The sequence below is a fragment of the Cervus elaphus genome, chromosome 17 (assembly GCF_910594005.1).
Source record: "Cervus elaphus chromosome 17, mCerEla1.1, whole genome shotgun sequence".
Lineage (NCBI taxonomy): Eukaryota > Metazoa > Chordata > Mammalia > Artiodactyla > Cervidae > Cervus > Cervus elaphus.
This window is the reverse complement of record NC_057831.1, coordinates 38,645,884-38,669,122: the sequence shown is the minus strand read 5'-3', so window position 1 is coordinate 38,669,122 and position 23,239 is coordinate 38,645,884.

Here is a 23,239-nt window from a genome sequence, read left to right as displayed (position 1 = left end):
GCTTTGCTATCATCACAGGGCAAGAGGACACTCCCACCTTTTGGCTTTGGAAATCTACTTAATTGAGATTTCCAATGACTGATTTTTTACATTTCCAGCAACAATGTACAAGAGTTTCAAAATTTCTTCACAATCATTTACAGTGTGTATGCATGCTCAGTTATGTCTGACTCTTTGTGACCCCATGGACTATAGCCCACCAGGGTCTTCTTGCCATGGGATTTTTCAAGCAAGAATAGTGAAGTGGGTTGCCATTTTCTCCTCCGGGGATCTTCCCGACCCAGAGATCAAACTTGCATCTCTCATGTCTCCTGCATTGGCAGGCAGGTAGGTTCTTTACCCCTGAGTCGCCTGGGAAGCCCCTCATTTGCAGCAAAACTCCCTAAAAAAGAGTTGTCTGGAATTGCTATCTCCAGTTTTTCTCTTTCCAGTCTCGGAAGCCCATTCTAAGCAATTCCTCACTACCACTCCTCCACTGAAAAAGATCTATCAAGGTCAACAATGACTTCCTCATTTTACCTGCATTTTTAATACAACTGATCATTTCCTTTTCTTTGATGAGCTTTCTTGCATTCCAAGTTATCTCACTCCCTTTCTTTTCCTCTTCTCACTGATCCTTCCTTCTCACTCTACTTTCTGAAATTTTGCTCTTCTCCCTTACTGCTTGATTTTGAAGTAGACCAAAATTAAATTCTCTATTTAACTATCAGTTTATACTTAAAACTTTACTGATCACATCCAATCCCATGGTATTAAATGTGATCTAACATACCTATGCCTTTCAAGTGTAACTCCCCAGCTCAGAACTTTCTCTCACTCTAAACATGTATATACAAGTGACTCCTCAAGAAATTCACTTGGATGTATAATAGTTAACTCAAAGTCAAAAGGTGTACAGGTAAACTCCTGACCTTCTGCCCAAACTACTGTACATATAATTACCCTATTTCAGTTGGTAACTCCATTCTTACTTATAGCTGTTCAAATAAAAATATTTGAAATCATTTGACACTTTTCTTCCTTTCATATTCAAACCCAATCCAGAAGGCTCTACTTTCTCAGCCTCTTGCATTGCTACCACATCGATGTGAGATACCGTCATTTCTTTCTGAGTTCCTGGCAGTAGTCATCTAACAAGTCATATTGATCAAATAAGTTGACTGCTGTAAAACACAATTCTAGAATATGAGTGGCCTAACACGATGAAAGTTTATGTTTGGCTTGTGCAAAATTCAAAGCAGATGTCCCTGGTCTGGTGGTTCTTCTGAAATATTCTCCTATGCTATACTACAGAAACCGTAGACCTCTTCCATCTAATGGCTCTACAATTCCTAGGGCCTCAGGACCTCCATAGGAAGTCCCATAATCCCCTGTTGCCATATTGTTCTGGCTGGAACTCAGCCACATGGTAAGGTTAGCCAAAAGGGATTCTGGAAAACACAGAAGAACACACGGTACCGAGTATTTGCCACAAAGCCCTGTCCACCTTCATGCTTGCCTCTCTACACCTATTCTCAACACAGTGGCCAGAGTCATCTTGAGATATAAATTAGATCACATCACCCCCCTTCTTAGAATCCTGGGATACACTACTTTAGACTTGAAGCCAGATCCTAACAGTGGCCCACAATGCCCTGAAACATCACAAACTCCCTTTAGCCATCCCCTCCCACTTTACTTCTCGTCTCAGCTCCTACTCTGCCTCAGCTACATTGGATTCTTTCTGTTGCTGAGACATGCCAGGAATGCTCCCAGCTTACTGCTTTTGTCTATCTGGGTCTTTTGCTTAGAGAATTTCTCCCCAGACACCTGAGTGGATAACCCCTTCCTTTCATTCAAGTCTTTGCTCATATTCTTCATGTTAATGAGGCCAACTCTGAACACCCTAACTGTTGCAGCTTATAACATGCCCACCCACTTTCTGGAATTCCCAACTCTTCTCCCTTCTCTAGCATCCCGAATTCTTATTTTCCCTGGCTGACATTCTTAATCTTCTCCTTTCTAAAACGTTTATTTGCTTTCTCTTTCACTCTACCAGAAGGTAAATACCAAGGCAGTGATTTTTCATTTTTAGCATACAGATAACACCTACAATGGTGGCTGGATTATAATAGAAGCTCAATCAATATTTTTCTTTAAATCAGTGAGTCAATTCTCACTACCACCTAACCTCACAGGTACGATTATTATCATCTCCTTTTATAGGTGAGAAAGTGAAGCATAGGGAGATTGAACAACATGCAAGATGATCTCACTAGCAAACATCTAGGAAGTAGTGAGACTGACCTTCAAATCTTGGTATTCTGACTCAAGGGTCCATGGGCACATCACCAAACTAATCTGCTTTTCAACTTGATATCACTGGAGTTGCTATAATTCATACTGCAACCTCATGAGTTATGTATTATCAGTAGATATATTTATTTGACAAATAAAGAGCTAGACTAACTTTCCCAAGGCCACATAGTAAGAGGTGGAGCCAGGTTTGATTGAGACATTTGTCCCTAACACTTCCACTCCTATTATGTATATTTTTCTAAGAATGTTATTGCATAAAATTACTCCTAGAAATAAAAAATCTCTTCTTTGTTGTTGTGAAAAATCACAAGGTTTCCTTTCAGGGCTATTATTTTTAAGTGCTGCAAGTATCATTTTCCTGAGCGAATGATCAACCACATCAGATTGCCGCGCATACCCCTGACCGATTAATTACTTAACGCTCATAAAGCCTGGACAGCTGACCCAAATCCTGTGGTCTTTCCTCTCCATGGGGTAAGCTTTTAATCAACTGGATGTTCAATTCAGTTTAACTCAATTTCTTTTTCTTTTTTTTTACTGATATGAAACATTTCCCAACTGAGCTCACCAAAGTACTACCAAGGGCTGCAATCTGAACAGGTTTTCATGGACTTCAGTCCAGATTTTAATCAGTCTAGCTTCTATGCGTGTGATTTTTCAATAAAGCCTTTTGGTATCTACAGTGTAGAGATGATGACTTGAGACACAGAGGCTGTTGCTCTGAGTCAGTCTATGGATCCCAGAATTCATCTACCAACAGTAGCTCCAAAGTGTCTGTCTGGCTCCAAAACACATGTTTTATTTTGTTTTATTTTGTCTTGTTTTGCTTTGCTTTCCACCAGTATCTTTGCTCTTGATGGACCCATTCCTTTGGGAATTATTTGGTAAGGTATTCATTTTCAAAGAGCATATATTAAATAGTGCACTTTTTTTGGCTGCATGGCTTGTGGTATCTCAGTTCCCCAACAATTTACTGTTAATGCCTTACCCCAACCCCATCCTAAGGGAATGAGTTCTCTTCCACATCTGAACACCTCTCACTTAGACTTAACCTCTAGTCTGTCATTCCACATCCTCTACCCACACACAGATCTTCTGAAAATGCTATGCATAGTACTTAAAGGTCTCTACACACAGCTGCTATGTGAGAGAATACTTTTTTCCATTCTTCTTTTATTTTATTTTTTTTCCATTCTTCTTTTAAATAATACCTGCTTTCAGGAAGTAAATCAGTGTCCATCTTAGGTTGTTATAAGTCAAGGAAAGTAAACATATTCCATCTTCCATCCATCCCTTCATTCTTCCATCAGACACCTCTAAGCAGTACCTGGAGGAGGACGGCACCATATGCGGAGGGAGGGACATGACTGGTGCAATGTCTAATTTCTTTCCTAGAAAGCCACAATACCACATAGCTGACTTGGGTTTTGTCTCTCTACTGACCTTGTATATCTGACTTAAGAAGGAAAGAAACAAACAAAAATATAGGAGCATAATCAGGCAAGAAATAAAGACTTGAGTTGCCAGAGTAGCAGCTCGCTAATATGGTGTGCTAGCCACAGAGATGTATAAGCAATGCCTGTTCTCACAGAATATTCAGTCTCCCAGAGGAGATTTTTGAAAAAAGAAGAAGAAACTGTCTTAAGACATGTCCAAGACATACATTTAAATGTCTAGAGAAAGAAGAGCTCATGTCCTATTGAGATAATCAGTGAGGGCTTCATGAGGGAAGTGGCATTTGATAATAATAACAGTAATAGTAATAATAGAAATAAAATCAAGTTAACATTGAGTTAAATCAAGTTAAACACTTATACAATTTTAGGCATTTTCCTAAGCATTTTATATATGTCAGCTCATTTAGACCTTGGAATAATTCTGGAAGATTTTCGTTCACTCAACAAATATTTATTGAGCTCTTACTTTGTGGCAGGCAGAGTCATATTAGCTGAGGTTACAGCAAAGGAGCAAGATAGGAAATACCACTGCACCCTTGTAGGTTACTTTCTACTAAGAGCTACTATTATAATCTCAATTTTCTAGGAAACTGAAGTGTGAAAGAGTTAAGTACCCTGACAAAGGTCACACACATTTTTTAATATCCAAGTTAGGATTTGATTGCAGTCTATAAGACACAGAGCATGCTTAACCACTATGCTCTTCCCACACCAAGTGATAGAGTGATCAGATCATAAACAAAATAACAACAAAGTCAGTCAACATTTCATTGGACAGTCAGCATATGACAAGTGCTATGCAAGACAATGTTCTGTGTGCAATAATTGGAATAAGTTTATGACATCATAAGATCCTGCACTCTCTATTCAGACCACCATATTAAATTCTAGCACTTCCTAGTACTTGGCTAGCTGTGTTGCCTGTTCTTCAGCTTACTCATCTACAAACTCAGTGACATGACTGAACAGTACCAAAGAGAACTGAAGTGTTGCACCGGTGTTTACATTTGTCTCTGCCCCATATATTTTCAGTGTTTTAAAGGTAGGAGCATGTCTCATGTGCCCTGAAACATTGCAACATTTAAAAAAATATTTGATGAATGAGTGAAAGGTTGGTGGAATGAAAGACCTTGATCTTGTTGAAGAATTTTCCTAAGTCAAAAGTATATGGTGTGATATGCATAATTTTAAGAACTTCAACATTCCAGGAAGCATTCCGGAAACCACCACACATTGGTAAGATCCTCTTTCATCACCACAAGCCAAGGTAAGCACCTAGCTACATGGAAGACTCTAGATACCCAAAGGAGATAGCTGTGTAGTACAGACCAAAGGAAGACAACTTTTTCTGTCTCTCTTTTTCTGTTTACTTGAGTTTGGGCCCAGTTAAAAAGAAACTGCATCAAAAAGTAACTTCAGGATGTAGAAGTTTTCCTAGCACAAGAAAGGGTGCCCTGCAGCAGAAATCCAACAAGCTGCATTTGTAGGTAATAATGCAAGCCATATCCTGGCATTCTAAACACATTATCGAATCCTCTGCAATTACAGGAATACATTGCTAAGAGTTGAAGCTAGACCATTTTCATTGTTGGCATGGAACCAAAAAACGAAGAACTCAAGCTCCATCCATTTTCTTTTTCCACTAATGAATACTCCTTTTGTTCCAAAGTCTCCCAAGTCACTCCCCTGACAATGTAGGTAATTAATGGACCATTCTTCTTGATTCAGATGCTGTTGAAACTGTGGGTAGACTTGATAATTGAATCTGCATCCAAACTTTCCCATTATCTAAGTGACTAATAAATGTACATAAAGTTAATAACAATATTTTTCTAGGAACTTCTTTAGAGTTTATTGATAATGCTCATTTGACGAAAGGAAAAATGGAGGCAGAGAAACTCTGCCAAATAATACTGGAGCAGAAATCTCACTTGATTCCTTCTAAGATGAGACTTGAATTTGGACTTCAGTTTCAAATTTAAAGACCTAGATCCATCACAGGTTTCCAAAAAGTCAGAATTAAATAATTAAGGAGCACAGTCTGATTCAGAATTTTTTAGTGACTTATACATGTTTTTTAACTGTGAAATAAAAGATTTGGGATAGGATAAATTTCAGAGTCAATAGTTATAATATTTAATGCTTCTGATCCTATTTTATTTAAAAGAAGATCTTCAATATCAGCCATCTCCAGGACACTTTAATGATTGTGATTAACATATGTTTGGCCCTGATTTTTTGGAGTAAATAGTACAAAATGAGAGTCTAAGAGTTACAAATGTTTCAACCATACAGAAACTTATCTTTTCTGGAATTGGTCTTAGTGAATTTAACTAGACCTTCGCCTCTTTCTCCCAAAGGGATTCTGTACTAAATTTAAATGCACAGGGCAGAATATGATCTGGTTTAGAAGATGCAATTGTTTACTAATTCAAAAAGATACTTACAGCCCAATGTCCATAGCAGCAAGATTTGTAACAACCAAGACTTGAAAGCAAACTAAGCGTCCATTGACAGAAGAATGAATAAAGAAGACGTGGTGTGTGTGTGTGTGTGCTCAGTTGCTCAGTCATGTCCAGTGCTTTGCAATCCCACGGGCTGTAGGTTGCCAGGCTCCTCTGTCCTTGGGATTTTCCTTGCAAGAATATTGGAGTGGGTTGCCAGTTCCTCCTCCAGGGGATCTTCCCTACCCAGGGATCAAACCTGTGTCTCCCATGTCTCCTGCACTGCAGGTAGATTCTTTACCACTGAGTCACTGGGAAAGCTCAAATATCCATTGACAGATGAATGAATAAAGAAGATGTGGGGTGTGTGTGTGTATAATGGCTGAATATTATTCAGCCATAAAAAGAATGAAATAATGCCATTTCCAGCAATACAGATGGACCTAGAGATTATCATAATAAGAGAAGTAAATAAGACACCAAAAGACAAAGAGCAGAGGATATAACTTACATGTGGAATCTTAAAAAATGATACCAATGAACTTATTTACAAACTAGGAATAGACTCACAGACATAGAAAACAAATTTATGTTACTAAAGGGGATAGTGGTTTGATAAACTAGGAGTTTGGGATTAACATATACACATTACTATATAAAAAACAAATAGCAAAGACTTACTGTATAGCAAGGGGAATTATATTTAATATCTGGCAATTACTTATAATGAAAAGAATCTGAAGAAGAATATAGATAGATGAATAATGTGTTAACTGAATCACTTTGCTGTGCATCTGAAATTCACACAACATTGTAACTATACTTCATTTAAAACGGTTAAAATATTTTTAAAATGCACCGATTTAAAAATATGGAAATGATGCTGTAAAAGACCAAAGGTAAAAGGAGAAGAGGTTGGCAGAGGATGACATGGTAGGATAACATCACTGACTCAATAGACATGAATTCGAGCAAACTCCAGAACATAGTGAAGGACAGGGAAGCCTGGCATGCTGCAGTCCATGGGGTCGCAGAGTCAGGCATGACTTGGTGACTGAACTACAACAACAACAAAAATTCATCAACTATAAGTTTCCTGTCCCTGTGGACTTTCCTATATTCAAGGAAATAAGCAACATCCAGAAAAAGTATACCACAGATTTTCCAATTGTTCACACTAAAATATCACAAGCATTGCATTAATAATTTGAGACAAAACAAGATAAACAATAAATGGTTGCTCGTAAACAAAATGTTGCTGCTATTTCATGTTTACTCATAGAAGACCGGACAACAGATGGGTCAAATAAAGAAGGAGCTGAGAAAAGCCTTTTTGAGGGTAGCACAAAGGAATCACAGATGAAGTACTTAAGGTCTATTTCCCAGGAGAAAAGAAAGAAAACTGAAGAGATTACAAAGAAACAGATAGTGTTTGGGGGATCAGCAAGTTGACTGGCAATCCAAAATATTAATATTCAAGGAATCAGAGATTGTGGCAAAATAAAAGCACTCTGATTTCCTTAACAAGGAAACACTGTGGTGTGGAAGGTTTTCCAAGACACCAGTGACCTACAAGATATTAACAGACATTCCTCAGACACAGTCTTTGTAGTCAAATAAGTTGGGAAGTAGTGAGTGTTATAATTCCCAATTGGGGAAATTTAAAATTACTAGATATTAAAGACAGACAAATCTTGATGGAAAAAATATCTATTTAACATAGTTCAACTTAACATTTCCTAACTCATTTTATCATGGAACAAAACTGTCCCCTCCCTCTACTTTTCCTTCTTTCCTCACTCCTTCTTTCTTTTAGCTACTTTTTCTGGATATTCATTATCATCTACCACTACATACAACTATGAGTTCTTGAAGGCTTTTAATGAAGAAAAGGACATCACCAAATTTGCATACAGAGTACAGCGTGATTGGTAGATTGGAGAGGGCTGAGACTATAGGCAGAGAGACCACAGCATTACATGTAATCAGAATTGATAAGACATAGCTATGATGGCAGGATGGATGGTCAAGAAGAAAAGAACAGAACAAGAATGAAAGAATAAATGCATGCATGCATGAATAAATAAATGAAGATCTACTCCAGCTCTATCAGAGTAACTCTGATGTTTCTGCCATGTACTCCCAATGGTGACTTTAAGACAGAAAATAGAAGATGCATTATGTAGCTTTGAAAATTCATGGTTTCTATGGCATATTTCCAAGGGAAATGTCTAGAAATTAATTTAGGATGAAGACTAAGGAGATAATCTGAGATTTGGTGTTAGGTACCAGTAATGCTGAAGAAGCTGAAGTTGAACGATTCTATGAAGATCTACAAGACCTTTTACAACTAACGTCCAAAAAGGATGTCCTTCCAGGGGACTGGAATGCAAAAGTAGGAAGTCAAAAAACACCTGGAGTAACAGGCAAATTTGGCCTTGGAGTACGGAATGAAGCAGGGCAAAGGCTAATAGAGTTTTGCCAGGAAAATGCACTGGTCATAGCCAACACCCTCTTCCAACAACACAAGAGAAGACTCTACACATGGACATCACCAGATGGTCAACACTGAAATCAAACTGATTATATTCGTTGCAGCCAAAGGTGGAGAAGCTCTATACAGTCAGCAAAAACAAGACCGGCAGCTGACTGTGGCTCAGATCATGAACTCCTTATTGCCAAATTCAGACTTAAATTGAAGAAAGTAGGGAAAACCATTAAACCATTCAGGTATGACCTAAATCAAATCCCCTTATACAGTGTAAGTGAGAAGTAGATTTAAGGGACTAGATCTGATAGACAGAGTGCCTGATGAACTATGGACGGACGTTCATGACACTGTACAGGAGACAGGGATTAAGATCATCCCCATGGAAAAGAAATACAAAAAAGCAAAATGGCTGTCTGAGGAGGCCTTACAAATAGCTGTGAAAAGAAGAGAACCGAAAAGCAAAGGAGAAAAGGAAAGATATTCCCATCTGAACGCAGAGTTCCAAAGAATAGCAAGGAGAGATAAGAAAGCCTTCCTCAGCAATCAATGCAAAGAAATAGAGGAAAACAACAGGATGAGAAAGACTAGAGATCTCTTCAAGAAAATTAGAGATATCAAGGGAACATTTCATGCAAAGATGGGTTCGATAAAGGACAGAAATGGTATGGGCCTAACAGAAGCAGAAGATATTAAGAAGAGGTGGCAAAAATACACAGAAGAACTGTACAAAAAAGATCTTCATGAACCAGATAATCACAATGGTGTGATCACTCACCTTGAGCCAGACATCCTGGAATGTGAAGTCAAGTGGGCCTTATGAAAGCATCACTACAAAAAAGCTAGTGGAGGTGATGGAATTCCAGTTGAGCTATTTCAAATCCTGAAAGATGATGCTGTGAAAGTGCTGCACTCAATATGCCAGGAAATTTGGAAAACTCAGCAGTGGCCACAGGACTGGAAAAGGTCCGTTTTCATTCCAATCCCTAAGAAAGGCAATCCCAAAGAATGTTCAAACTACTGCACAATTGCACTCATCTCACATGATAGCAAAATAATGCTCAAAATTCTCCAAGCCAGGCTTCAACAATACATGAACTGTGAACTTCCAGATGTTCAAGCTGGTTTTAGAAAGGGCAGAGGAAACAGAGATCAAGTTGCCAACTTCTGCTGGATCATCAAAAATGCAAGAGAGTTCCAAAAAAACATCTATTTCTGCTTTATTGACTATGCCATAGACTTTGACTGTGTGGATCATGATAAACTGTGGAAAATTCTGAAAGAGATGGGAATACCAGACCACCTGACCTGCCTCTTGAGAAATCTGTATGCAGGTCAGGAAGCAATAGTTAGAACTGGACATGGAACAACAGCCTGGTTCCAAATAGGAAAAGGAGTACATCAAGGCTGTATATTGTCACCCTGTTTATTTAACTTATATGCAGAACATCATGAGAAATGCTGGGCTGGAAGAAGCACAAGCTGGAATCGAGATTGCCGGGAGAAATATCAATAACCTCAGAAATGCAGATGATACCACCCTTATGGCAGAAAGTGAAGATGAACTAAAAAGCCTCTTGATGAAAGTGAAAGAGGAGAGTGAAAAAGTTGGCTTAAAGCTCAACATTCAGAAAACTCAGATCATGGCATCCGGTCCCATCACTTCATGGGAAATAGATGGGGAAACAGTGGAAACAGTGTCAGACTTTATTTTTCTGGGCTCCAAAATCATTGCAGGTGGTGATTTCAGCCATGAAATTAAAAGACACTTATTCCTTGGAAGGAAAGTTATGACCAACCTAGATAGCATATTAAAAAGCAGAGACATTACTTTGCCAACAAAGGTCTGTCTAGTCAAGGTATGGTTTTTCCAATAGTCATGTATGGATGTGAGAGTTGGACTGTGAGGAAAGCTGAGCACCGAAAAATTGATGCTTTTGAACTATGGTGTTGGAGAAGACTCTTGAGAGTCCCTTGGACTGCAAGGAGATCCAACCAGTCCATCCTAAAGGAGATCAGTCCTGGGTGTTCATTGGAAGTAATGATGCTGAAGCTGAAACTCCAATACTTTGGCTACCTCATGCAAAGAGTTGAGTCACTGGAAAAGACTCTGATGCTGGGAGGGATTGGGGGCAGGAGGAGAAGGGGATGACAGAGGGTGAGATGGCTGGATGGCATCACCAACTCAATGGGCATGAGTTTGAGTAATGTCCAGGAATTGGTGATGGACAGGGAGGCTGGGCGTGCTGTGATTCATGGGGTTGCAAAGAGTCAGACAGGATTGAGCCACTGAACTGAACTGAACTGAACTGAACTGAGGAGTTATCAATATTTCATTGATTTGTGAAGCAATGCAAATGGTAAATATTTACAGCAATATATTATATAAAAGCTAATTGGGGGTATGGATTTCAATTTACTGCAAACTAAAATTGTAGTGTCTATTATTAACTTGTCTGAGGAGGCCTTACAAATAGCTGAGAAAAGAAGAGAAACAAAAGGCAAGGAGAAAAAGAAAGATAAACCAATCTGAATGAAGAATTCCAAAGAATAGGAAGGAGAGACAAGAAAGCTTTCTTAAGTGAACAATGGAAAAAAATAGAGGGAAACAATAGAATGGGAAAGACTAGAGACCTCTTTAAGAAAATTAGAGACACCAAGGGAATGTTTCATGCAAAGCTGGGAACAAAAGGACAGAGATGGTATGGACCTAATAGAAGTAGAAGATATTAACAAAAGGTGGTAAGAATACACAAAAGAACTATATAAAAAAGGTCTTGATGACTCAGATAACTATGATGGTGTGATCACTCACCTAGAGCCAGACATCCTAGAATGTGAAGTCAAGTGGGCCTTAGAAAGCATTACTATGAACAAAGGTAGTGGAGGTGATGGAATTTCAGTTGAGACATTTCAAATCCTAAAAGATGATGCTGTTAAAGTGCTGCACTCAATATGTCAGCAAACTTGGAAAATTCAGCAATGGCCAGAGGACTGAAAAAGATCAGTTTTCATTCCAATCTCAAAAAAAGGAAATGTCAAAGAATGTTCAAACTACCACACAATTGCCTTCATTTCACATGCTAGCAAAATAATGCTCAAAATTCTCCAAGCTAGTCTTCAACAGTACTTGAACCAAGAACTGCCAGATGTTCAAGCTGAATTTAGAAAGACAGAGGAAACATAGATCAAATTGCCACATCCACTGGATCATAAAAAAAGCAAGAGAGTTCCAGAAAAACATCTGCATCATTAACTATGTCAAAGCCTTTGACTGTGTGGGTCACAACAAACTGTGGAGAATTCTTAAAGAGATGGAATACCAGACCACCTTACCTGACTCCTGAGAAGTCTGTACGCAGGTCAAGAAGCAGCAGTTAGAACCAGACATGGAATAATGGACTGGTTCCAAATTGGGAAAGGAGTACATCAAGGCTGTATACTGTCACCCTGCTCATTTAACTTCTATGCAGAGTACATCATGCAAAATGCCAGGCTGAATGAAGCCCAAGGTGGAATCAAGATTACTGGGAGAAATATCAATAACCTCAGATATGCAAATGACACCACCCAAATGGCAGAAAGTGAAAACCAACTAAGACCCTCTTGATGAAAGTGAAAGAGGAGAGTGAAGAAGCTGGCTTAAAACTCAACATTCTAAAAACAAAGATCATGGCATCTGGTCGCATCACTTCATGGCAAATAGATGGGGAAACAATGGAAACAGTAACAAACTTTATTTTTTTGGGCTCCAAAATCACTGTGGATGGTGACTGTAGTCATGAAATTAAAAAACTCTTCCTCCTTGGAAGAAAAGCTATGACAAACCTAGACAGTGTATTAAAATTAAGAGACATCACTTTGCCAACAAATGTTCATATAGTCAGAGCTATGATTTTTCCAGTAGTCACCTCTGGATGTGAGAGTTGGACCATAAAGAAGGCTGAGCACTGAAGAATTGATGCTTTTGAACTGTGATGTTGGAGAAGGCTCTTGAGAGTCCCTTGGATAGCAAGGAGATCAAACCAGTTAACCCTAAAGGAAATCAGTCCTGAATATTCTTTGGAAGTACTGATTCTGATGCTGAGCCTGAAGCTCCAAAACTTTAGCCACCTGATGCAAAGAGCCTACTCGTTGGAAAAGACTGTGATGTTGGGAAAGATAGAGAGAAGGTGGAAAAGTGGACGACAGAGGATGAGAAGGTTGGACGGCATCATCGACTCAATGGACAGGAGCTTGAGCAAACCCTGTGAGATAGAGAAGGACAGGGAAGCCTGGCGTGCTGCAGTCCGTGGGGGTCACAGGGTCAGACACGACTGAGCAACTGCTCAACAACAACAACAACAAAGAGGTAGATCACTTATCTCTCCACAGCTCTAATGTGCCAAGGCAGCTAGTGGACCATAGACTATTCAGTGTAGCCAGTTACTAAGCATCATTTAAATTAAAACTAAAAGGGACACGAGTGAATCCCAACTTGTGAAATTTCTAAACCAAATCATTTTTCTTCTTAGCAGCCATGATCTTTGCCTCCTTGTTCCTGTCACCTAAAATCCCCTACAACTTGTCTGTCTCCCAGACAAGACTAAATCATCTTTAAGTTGTAGCTGGAGGTCCATCCTGTTCATGAAGCCTTTTCTAGCTGTCTTTTCAAACACACAAGTCCAAATGAACTATTTCTTTTTCAGAGCTCTTAACACACACCTCAGTCCTATCTTTTATGGCACTTCCTACACCACACTATTACTAGATGGACATAAGTCTTCTCTCCGGTTACAAAATGAGTGCTCCTTCAAGGTAAGTCTTATGATCTCTAATTCTCCCACTTTATCCCCTTTGCTTAGTGTCTGGTAAATAAGTACCATTAAATTTCTGTTGAATGCATAATGAATATCTAGTGAACAAATGAATGTGTGTATTATAAAATATATGAAAGCAAGAATGAAAGAATAAATGCATGTATGAATGAATAAAGAAATTAAAGTCTACATTGGCCATCTATACCAAGATATATAATTTATTCCACCTGGTTCATTGAAATTTGCTCTTTAGGAAAACTGAGCAGCCAGAATTCTGAAGCACTGCACATAGAATTTTAGGCAACTAGGAACAACCAGGGATCACAGATGTGCAGGGAAGCCTCACTTATTTCAGTAGATCCACATAGACACAGCCATTGGGTTTTTGGTTAGAAAATGAAGGAGCAAGCCATTTTTTACAAGATTTAGATGAAGAAATGGTGGGAGGAGTTGCTTATGTGTTAATAGTTTTTGCTCAGAACATCACACTGAAAATAGAAAGGCCAAAACCAGGGGAAAATGTCAGACACTGGCAAAAAATATTATGAAGGTTGATTGTGTAAACCTTGTCTTGTTTGAAGGGTAAAGACTGTAATCCACAGATCAAGTTCAAATTTCCTGTTTAAATATTGTTAGCTTGAATGTTAATCTGAGTTTCATGTTTGATTGCAAGGATCAGGGCTGCAAATATTGATTGCCATGAAATGAAGGCAGATATTCATTTCTGAACAGGAATCTGAGGAGCACATTTATATGAACCCCAGTAATAAACAATACCTTGGGATTCTGACTCATTCGCAAACCATAGTGTAATTATTTCTTCTTTCACCCTGCTCCTTCAGCCTCCTTTCAGCTGACTGAATGCACATTCCATATCTGGGCACATTTACAAAAGCTAAAACAAACAATCCAAGTAGCCAAACACCATGGCAACAGAATCAAACTTGACACCACTAGCTCACAACAATGAATCTCCACAGATTTCAGAGCCATCACCAGATCTCCTGCTTTGTCCGTTACAAAGCCCCACTTTCCCACTGAATCACAGGGAGTCACTGCTTCATGCCATGCTTTCTAATAATTGCCAAACCCAAGCTGTGGTGGGCAACAATGTAAAAAGTTCACAATAGATAATCCCCCGCTGAGCAAAATCTGCTACCCCAGTCATGGTTGGCTTTTCAGAACAATCAGAAAGATCACATTATAGTTGGGAGATACAATCTTGAGAAAAGTCAATGTACTAACTTCGTGGTGTGAGAGATGACAACAGAGCTGACCCTAATGTTATTCTCCTTTCAACAAATCCCTTGGCCACTGAAAGCATGGGTTCACTACATTTCTACATGTTCTGGTCGTCTTGATCATATGTGTACAGAGACTTCTTCATTTGTGATTACTGCCCCATACTTGAGAGATGGTGGAGAACTGAGGCAGAAATCTTGAATTATTCGGTGCTACACACTTGAGTAGGGGCTTCTCCAGTGGCTTATATGGTAAAGAGTCTGTTTGCATACAGGAGACCCAGGTTCAATCCCCGGGCCGGGAAGATCCCCTGGCAGAGGGCATGGCAATCCACCCTAGTATTCTTGCCTGGAGAATCCCATGGACAGAGGCGCCTAGTCGGCTATAGTCCCGGGGGTCACAAAGAGTGGGACATGACTGAGTGACTGACATACTTTCAATTCAGGGCCCAAACATCAGTGAGTAAACAAGTGCAGGTTATGACAAAGTTCTCGCCACACTTTCCTTAAAGAAAAAGAAGCAAAAAATAAAGAGAATCAGGTGAGGTTTTCAGAAACTAAATGACTCACCTTAATTCTGAAATTACGTTCTCTGTATTTTATTAGCGTTAAAATTTCCTCTCCTTTATGCCATGATGGTAAGGGCAAAAAGTATTAATTTTGGGGTTTTCATTCTTGCTTTTTTTAAGGTAAAAAAAATAGACTTTGAAAAAAAATAGACTGTGTAACAAATACCATAATTGAATGTGTGTGCTTAGTCGCTCAGTCAAGTCTGACTCTTGCGACCCCATAGATTGTAAGTAATCTGCCAGGCTCCTCTGCCCATGGGATTCTCCAGGCAAGAATACTGGAGTGGGTTGCCATTTCCTACTCCAGGGAATCTTCCCGACCCAGAAATAGAACCCAGGTCTCCTGCATTGCAGGCAGATTCTTTACTGACTGAGCCCATAATTTATGAGGGAAGCCCATAATTGAATATACACATAATTTTATAAAATGTGAAAAAGTATGCAAATAATGTAATAAATGCTTGTATGTCTCAAATTTTCATTAATAATTATTAATAATTTATTATTTGGTATAGTTCTATGTTATTTTACATAATTAAGTAGTTCTGTAAAGCAGGAGTCATCTTGATCTCTAATCTCAGTTGCCCATGATTCTCGGCAGTAGGAGCAGGACTATCTCCAGCTTCTTTTCCACTATTCCAAGTCACTATTTGTAAACAGAGAAGCCCAAGGACAAGTGGTTAAATGATCCTCTAAAGAAGTCTCCCATGTGGGTGTTCTGAGGGAATACAAAGTGGCTGAACACAATGTGAAAATTAGAAATGAAACTGCGCAGTTACATCATAAATTTTAGTCTCTGCTCTATCCTGGTCTTAGAGCTTCCAAATCTTCCTAATATGGCAAATAAAGCTCAAGAAATCAATTTTCACATTCCTTTGAAAATGCAAATCTCATACATGAATCCACTATTACTGGGACAAAGTACAGCATAATTAAAAGAACTTTGGCATCTGGTCATTCATACTTAATAGGGTAAGTGACTTTGGACAAATCAATTATCATCTTTAAGTCTCAATTTCCTCAACTTTAAAATGAGAATGATAATACCTACCACAAAATTTTAATTGTTGAAGGATTAAATGAAATAACATAAAGTACTTAGCACAGTGTTCAAGAAACACTACTAATTATTGCTGTCATTAATTCTGTTGGTTTTTCTTCTACAGAGGCTACACACTCCATGCTACACACTCTATGCTGAAAGATTTTGACTCTGAAGTTTACATCCTTCAACTGCAGAGTTCATTTCCCCCACTTCCATCAAGACTTCCTAACCCACACCTGTCCTCAGCAATTTTTCCTGAACTCTCAACATGCAGCATTTATTTTCTCATTTGCAAATCTTACAACCCAATTTTATGTAATTTGTGTATATGGTAAATGACTGTCTTGACAGATCAATTTGGGCAGTCCAGGCGTAAGTAATTGAACATATCATGCAAGAGAGAAGCAAACAAATACTCAATAAGCAAGGCCTCATAAACCAAAACAAGAGAAAATTTAGAAAGCACTTCATGACAAGAGCCAAATAGCGGGTATGAGTAATGTGCTTTGGTGTCAACAGATATTAAAGAGTTCTGCAGGCTGGAAAAATTGTGGAAAAATCCATGGTGGAGAAGAGTCCAAAGCTTGGTCCTTAGGGATGGATAGGATTTGGTTTGGCTGAGATGGGGATAATTACATGAGTAAAACCAATGAATAAGTGATTTGGAGTAAAGCAGTGAAACTAGAGCAGTACAGAGTAATTAGAAGTAAGTCTAAATTTTATGTGGTTAGATCTGAGGCCAGAAGGCGGAGGTATCAAAGTTCCCAACCACCCTGTACTTCTGGGAAGGTGCCACTTGGCAGAACTTTCTCCAACTCTGTTTTGTAAGATATTTCAGGCCCACCTCTATTATTTCCCCTTAGTGCAATTGTACTGTTCTTTTTCAACATTTTAGCTCTATGGTTTTGTGTTGTTTTGTTTTTTGTTAACTTGGATTTTCATGACTTTTTTGCTTTTCTCTTTCTTGATACAGTCTCTGACCTGCACCCCACCCTCTCTTAATCTACTTCTTCATCACATTTGAACTACACCCAATATGACACTCCATTCTTCCTCTCTCTAGATCCACACAAGACCAAAATTCTGTCTCTGATATCAGAAAACCCATTCCCAGGGCTGCGTAGCAGTCTGTGTCTGCCCAGATACAAAAATAGAAGCTTTCATCTCTAAGCAGAGGGGAGCCATTGATGGTTAAGGAGGAAAGGATGACATTAAAAAACAGCTATTGGTTTTGTATGTGTCGGTGGGATTTCAAACACTAGAATTTGGTGGCCATCCTAGAAAATTAAAGGACTCAAAACACCAGTAACCAAGTCAACAAAAGTGAGCCCAATCATTGCCTCAGTCCACCAGTCTCTTGTGATGTCTAAACAATTACTGGGTATCCTCTCTGCGATTGCAGATCATTCACCATTCACTCAGTCACCAGGCAGCTCTCTGCCTCCTTTTTTTTTTTTTTAAAGCATATTTCCTGGTTTAATCAGTCTTTCACATTCTTGTAAGGTGAGGTTCTTCTCATCTTACATCTCACAAATTTTTAACTTGGAGCTTACTTGGAGTTATGCCATCACCTACAGTAATTGTCCTCATTGGACTGTGCTGCCCATTTAGCTACATGTCCTGCTTGACATAATGAGAGAATCTTATTAAAACCTCAATAATTTGAATACTGTTCAAATGTGATGCTAACCTGTGAAACTTTAAGATTCATTCACATACTATGTTATTCCAGTGGTAAGGTATTAGTCTGGAAGCTTAAAACAACTTTATACTGAATGCCTGAACTCACAGAGTACAGCACCAATAATTATTCATCCAGTCTCTATTTAAATATTTTTAGGTAGTTTCTCACAAATAATATTTGAGAAATTCAATTTGTAAAACATTTTTCCTTGCATCGATTCAAAGTCTGCTTCCCTGTATTATCCACTAGTCCTAATCTTGTTTTCCAGAACCAACAAGTAAGTCTCACCCAGAGGCAGACCTTGAGTAAGGATTTTTGCACCAGTGATTTATTATGCAAGTGCTCCCAGGAGAACTTGTCAGGGAGTTGGGAGAGAAACTCTCTCCCAAGGAAAAGAGAAGGAACAGCATCAGGCAAAGTCCCTTGGAGGGTAGCTTCAAACTGATCCTTCAGGGGAGCGCCCTAAAACATAAGTTACATCTCCCAACTTTATCTCTATTTGTGGCAAGGAAACTGAGGCTCTCACATCAATATTCTGCCATGGCTCAGTCACTGAACAAAAGGTCTCCCTGGAGCTATTAATACAAACCCTCCGTACTTCTCTATGCATCTGTGGGCAAAGTAGCTCAGTAGCCTGAGAAGTCCTCTGAAGGAAGATTCGAGGTGTGAACCTTTGAAAGCACAAAGCCAGGGAAGGAGATCACAGGAATGGGAAAGGGATCTGAGTACATTAGAATGGAAACCAAGGGTCCACTACACCTCTCTTCGTTGTAAGAGCCCTTCACGCCATTGAAGATATCCCTCACTTCTCCAAGTCTTCCTGTTGATCCATTAAACTTTCCTAGTTCTCTTGACACACCAAGTTTGCACCCACACCTTGGGAAACCCGAGCACTACTGAGTTGTTGCTAGTCTATCATCTCTTGTACAAAGTGGTACTTCAGAAAGGTTTAGTTGGCCAAGGAATGGCTTTGAGGTGAGCCCTTTAGAGAGCAAACGTTGAAAGGGTTGGCTGTTAATTTCTACAGTTTTCCATCTGTCAACTGCAGAAAGAAAAAGACTGTGACAAAGGATTTTCAGAAAGGTCCGCTGGCCAGTCCATACCACCTCCAGGGGACATTTCCCTGCCCAGACCCTGCGCTGGTTTCATGTGAAGACCTGAAGTTTCAGCTACACCAGTTTTCAACTCAGCCACATTTATGAAAACAGCAACTTGGAGCTTGAGGGCATTTTGACACCAAAAATGGTTTGAATTTTAGAGGCTGAAAAGTACATTTCTAGCCTTTGGAAAGGTCACCCTTCCTGTTTTCAGGTTTATGAACCGCAATGTTTATGGTGGCTCTGTTTCAACTCTTGTTTCTTTTTTCTGCAGGGCATTTCTGTGTAAATGTCACTTTCTCCAGCCAGCAAGGGTGGCTTAAGGCAGGCTTAAGTGTAGAAATCTGAGGCTCTGTTCCCATGGGTAAGTGTTGGTTTAGATTTTTTTTCCCCTGTATTTTAATTGATCTTTTTGCTGATATATTGCTGTTTGCAGCAAGATCTATAGTCACAAAAGAGAATATCTAAACACCAACCAAACAAAAACAAACAAATATAAAACACTCACAACACTCTGCTTACATTGGGTTCAAAGGCTGTACTTAAGCATATTCTTTCCTCCCTAAATTTAGAAACAATTAGGCCTAGACACGGGGGTCACAGGCTCCCATGAATCTGCTTTTGCAGAAGTGGGTGAGGTTAGTGTGACCTTAGCCCACAAACAGGAGGCTTCCTAATTCTCTTTCCCTCATTGGACTTGACAAGCCTCAACTCAGCAGCACTGTGTCTGGCCTCTTCTGCAGGCTCATACCTGTCACCAAGCAGAATAGTTTTGTAGGCTGGGCCGGAAGAGAAAAAGAAATGAAACCAGGAGCCAAAACATTTGGGCATGCGTAGCTCTGGGATTGTGGGACTGTGCTACTTAGGCTCAATCTTAGATGCCTCACTCATCCAAGGAGACTTCCGAGAATTAAGGTGATACGTATATGGTGTACTGCACCTTTCCTGACGCATAATGAGAAATCCATGAAGAATGGCTTCTGTTATCAAGTATTTGATTCCATTACCAAGTATTAGTATTTTATTTCTACCTTCATTTCACAGATTCTTAGGATTTAGGGGCTTCTTGCCCATTCTTCTCCTGCTACTGATGCTAATGCATGTAATTTTTTCCTTTGGCAGTTGAGGCCATAGAGAAAAAGTCAGCAGCAGATGACAATCCCAGGTCTAGGGGTGCTCCAGAGAACTCTTCTTGACATAACTTGGTCTTTTAACACTTAATGAGTACGTTCTTGCTTTTAAGCACAGAATTAGGCATGAGGAGGAGCTGGAATTTGGAATAAGATTTTTCACAGAAACAATGGTTACAACACACAGGTTGTGGGGGCAGGGCAGGTTGTGAAGAGGGAGGTATTGGTTTTCTCAATCTCATCTGCTAGCATTATTTATGTGGCAAAATATCAAGTTCCCAACAGCCAATAAGCAAATAAAACTTGGAGGCCCAAGAGCACCCAATGTTCACAGAGTCTGCCAACACAAACAGAATTATACATTTCAACATGTGATTCAACTAACATATACTTATTCTCATCTCTGTGTCAATATTCTAACAGAAGTTTCAAAATCCCTAGATCATAAAAGTACTTCCCAAGCTTTAGCAAGCCCTTAGGAAGGGAATAAACATTTCTTTAATCTTCCCCAAAGTCAGTAAACCAAAGAGAAGGGCACCACACAAAATGACCCCGACACACTATACCTTAAGTTACTTGTATATTATTAGTGGTTGATCAGCAGCAAAATCTTCAAGACCATGACAGAACATAAAATAAGAAGCCTCTCTATTCAGAAAAGTCATCACACTTTGCAGAGATCACATTCAGATAGATCCTTTAACGTGTAGTCCCTACTGAACAGTTATGGATGTCGTTTCCTTCATGAAAGTGAAAACGAAAGTCACTCAGTCGTGTCTGACTCTTTGAGACCCCATGGACTACACAGTCCATGAAATTCTCTTTGAGACCCCATGGACTACATAGTCCATGAAATTTTATCCACTGGAGTGGATAGCCATTCCCTTCTCCAGGGGATCTTCCCAACCCAGTGATCAGACCCAGGTCTCCCGCATTGCAGGTGGATTCTTTACCAGCTGAGCCACCATGGAGGCCCAATGGAAAATTTAAATGCATCAAATGATACCCTTTTTTCCATTATGATTTATGTAATTAAAAGAGCAGAGGTGATGTGGAGAAACTGGGAATGCAGTAACTGGGAGACTAGGCATGAGCACTAATAAAATTTATAGCACATCCATATCTTTATAAACTGAAATAAACTATATTTCATGAGAGTACATCAACATGTCAAGTTAATACATTCCATAGAAAACTCAAGATGGCCAACATCTACAGGGGCTACTTAATGCATTGGGTACTTACAGTATAATTTAGTCACAAGCCATACTTCTGGAAATGCTATTAATTCTTTTATCTATTTATTTACTCACTCATTGCAGAAGTATTCGTTGAACACTTTCAATGTGCCAATTGTCTGAGGAACAGATGTGACTGAAATAAAGAGGGTCTCCTCTTCTTATAGTTTACAATCTGGTGGGGAGCATAGCTTTGACTCCAATTGTGAATTTCAGAATTCCTGTAAACTGAAGCATTAGCATTTTATGGTGTATGATAGTCATTTAATTTATAGGCTGCTGCTGCTGCTAAGTCACTTCACTCGTGCCCGACTCTGTGCGACCCCATCCCTGGGATTCTCCAGGCAAGAACACTGGAGTGGGTTGCCATTTCCTTCTCCAATGCATAAAAGTGAAAAGTGAAAGTGAAGTCACTCAGTCGTGTCCGACTCTTCGCGACTCCATGGACTGCAGCCTACCAGGCTCCTCCTTCCATGGGATTTTCCAGGCAAGAGTATTGGAGTGGGGTGCCATTGCCTTCTCTGAATTTATAGGCAGATACCATTAATTTGTATTTTACTAACATCCATAATAAGTGTAATTATCTGGTTTCCTTCCCCTCAATGTATTTTAGGCAGACAATGAAAAGTTCCCACCATTATTCAAAAATATATAAGAATAACAGTACTTGCTACCATTTATTAAATTCTTGCTTCCTGCCAAACGTTGTTATCAATGCTTTACATATTTTTATACATTTAGCTTTCACAACAATCATATGAAGTAAATACTTTTCTCATCCCCATTTTGCAGACAAGAAAACCATACCACAGAAAGTTCAGTAACTTTCCAAGATTACTTTTGCAGTAAGAAACAAAGAGAATGAAATGCATAGTCTGACGTCGGGAAAAAAAAAAAAAAAATCATGATTTTGAACGCTGCAACACACCCACTGTCCAGTAGAGGACACTCTCTCGGCATACCATTCTCTTGCTGCTTTAGCAATCCTTGTTGGATGCATTGGGAGTGCCATATAAAATTATAAATTATTTCAGTAGTAATTTTTGTGTTTAGTTTTCCGCGAATGGGAAGCGCTTTGAGTCCCACACAGAAAGGTCAAGCAGACTGAAGTCAATGCTTAGTGTTCCTTGTTGCCTTCTATCCTAATGGCAAACTGTGGTTCTTAATAAAAATAACTATTATAGGAGAAGAACTGGGGATACATTTTAGGCCAGACTTTCCTGTCAAAATTATCATGCAGGGAGAAAAACCCCATTTTCATCATACTTATCAATAGCAAATTTATTCCTCTCATGTATTGTTTTATATTAAGATAAATAAAACTAAGGTAATAGTAATGTAAAACAAATGGTTTTGAATGCTTCTTCTATTCCACTTCAAGAAAACTTATTGAGAGAAAAAGGACAAGCTTCTATCTGCAGACCTGAGTCATGTGAGTCATAAATGATGCCAACATCAAAACATCAAACTTAGCTGAAAAAACTAGGCAAGACATTTAGCACCACAACTTAAATTTCTGACCTGGAGAAAACAAATCACTCAACTGTTGATGAGCCTCAGTTTACCTGTAAATGGGATACTCTCTATGCTACTAAACACACAGGGCATTATTGACAGTAAAAAAAACAATGGATGTGAGAGTGCTTTGTGAGCTCTACATAGATTCCGTTTAATTAAATTCACAAGCATTTGTTGGGTATCTTCAATGCGATAGAAATTGTGGTGAGCCCTAAGGTTATAAGATCAATG